This window comes from Haliotis rubra, unplaced genomic scaffold (genome assembly GCF_003918875.1).
Source record: "Haliotis rubra isolate DU_JTF1 unplaced genomic scaffold, ASM391887v1 Scf246, whole genome shotgun sequence".
In the NCBI taxonomy this organism is placed as follows: domain Eukaryota; kingdom Metazoa; phylum Mollusca; class Gastropoda; order Lepetellida; family Haliotidae; genus Haliotis; species Haliotis rubra.
The window spans coordinates 1,397,739-1,399,815 of NW_025766514.1; positions in this window are offsets into that span (position 1 = coordinate 1,397,739).

The following is a 2,077-nucleotide window of genomic DNA, read 5'->3' on the forward strand; positions in this document are numbered from 1 at the left end:
AAAAACCAAGTCTTGGGTGGGTACCAGGTCGGATTTCTTGAGGTTGATTATCCACCCCAGTCGAGTTAGAATGTCTATCACTGTGTGAGTAGCATCTAGACTCGCTGGCTGTGTTAGTGCTCCGAGCAACCAGTCGTCGAGGTAAGGGTAACAACGCCTTCCTTGCGACCGAGCGAGGGTAGCCGGGACTAACATGAGCTTTGTGAACACCCTTGGGGCAGTCGATATGCCGAAGGGGAGCACCCTGAATTGGTAACACATCCCGTCGTAAGAGAACCGAAGGTACTGCTTGAACGAGGGATGTATGGGCACATGCAGATACGCATCCTTTAGGTCGATTGACGTGAGCCAATCGCCAGGCTGAACAGATGAGATCACCGAGCGCAGTGTCTCCATCTTGAAGGATGGTACCGAGCATGCGATTCAACCGCTTGAGGTTGAGAATCGGACGAACCGCCGTCTTTCTTCGACGAGGAAGCACGTGGAGTAAAATCCCCGCCTGTTCCTCTCGGTGGAATGCGCCGATTGCGGACTTGTCCAGCAGAGCCTGAACTGTCGTCGCGCAATATGTCGCCCTTGCCTGACATGGCGGCACCGAGGCGGCGTATGCGGTGAAGTCGGGCAGACCTCGCTTCCACAGTGGTAAATGGCGATGCTGACCGTGGCCAGCACCCAAGCATTGTTGGTAGCCTTCTCCCATTCCGGCAGGAATAGAGAGGCGGCCTCCCACTGGGATATGGGGTAGGAAGGCGTCGCGTTGTCGAGCAGCCGGAGCGAACTGGGTGTGACACACGGCTTGGCGGCAGCCTGATGGGTTAACGGGGAGGTCGGGCAGACCTCCCAGCGCCCGGTGCTGGCTGGGAGCTAGTCAAGGACTGCTCCTTGCCCCTACCCTTGGCGGACCTGCTCCTCCGCCTACCCCTACCAAGCGGCGAAGCCAGCCGGCAGACTTCGGGTGTAGGCTGCACCCCGGCGGAGGAAGGTGGAGCGGGGAGGCCTTGAGGCGGCGACACCAGCGGGTGCTCCAACAAGGCCTTAGAATCGCTTGAAGGGGTAGCTGCAGTAGCAGCCTCCCGTATGACCTGCTGGGCCCCTGGAAAGAGGGTGGCTCCCAGACGGAAAAGGAGGGCCAGCAAGGTCTGCTCGCGTCGCTGCCCGAGTACCGAGACGTCGACAGCCACAGCCCGCGCATCCCCATGACTGCGCGACATCACCGTCGGCGCAGCAGACCGCAAAGAAGTCGCCCGAGGTGTGCCTGAACTTCCGAGAGCTGGCGAACAGCACGACATCGCGTGGCGTCGCCAGCATGCCCTCCGCCGCCCTGAATCGAGGAGAGGTAGGCCTCATGGACCACCACCCTAACCTGCTGCATCGGCGTTCCGGTAGACCTCCTCGTGGGTCCTGTACGCGTGCCGCAGGGGGCCCGCCAGCGGGCAAGCGGTGGAGTGAGGCGCCATTGCCGAGCAGCGGAGCTGCTCGGAGGAAGCCGAAGCCTCCCAGGGCGACTGAAGTGAACACGCACTCGTCAACGATGGGAACAACGAACAGGGAGTCCTCCCCAAGTTGGTACCTCCATTCAAATCCGGCAAGTCGAACCCGAACACGGGTACCAGACAAGAGGTGCTCGACCCGTCCTGAACCAACGGCGGCAGAATGCGGAGCTGCGCGTCTGCGAGGGCTGCCGAGGGGCAAATGCCTCGCCTGGCAAGCGAACTCAGCGAGTCCGAGCAGCCAACAGGCACCAGCGGCTTGGGATAGGCCCTCGGCAATTCTTTGCGGACCTCCGCATGAGCCGAAGCAAAGCGGAAACCTCCGTCATGCTCCTCTACCTCCCAAGCTCCATCGACTTCGGCGCCTGTGCCCGAGTCAGAGGCTGGGTCTCTCCGAAGAGGACCCTAACCCCGACCGGTGGGCGGCCTAGCGCTAGGAAGCACAGAGAGGGAAGAGCAGACAGAGCACTCCACGCCGGCGCCTGGAAGCGTGCACGGACCCCGGTCCCGAGACGCTGGAGGCAGACCAGGCAGAACTGGTGCCTCCGCTCTCATGGGGGCGGAGTCGCGAGGGACCGGAACACCAG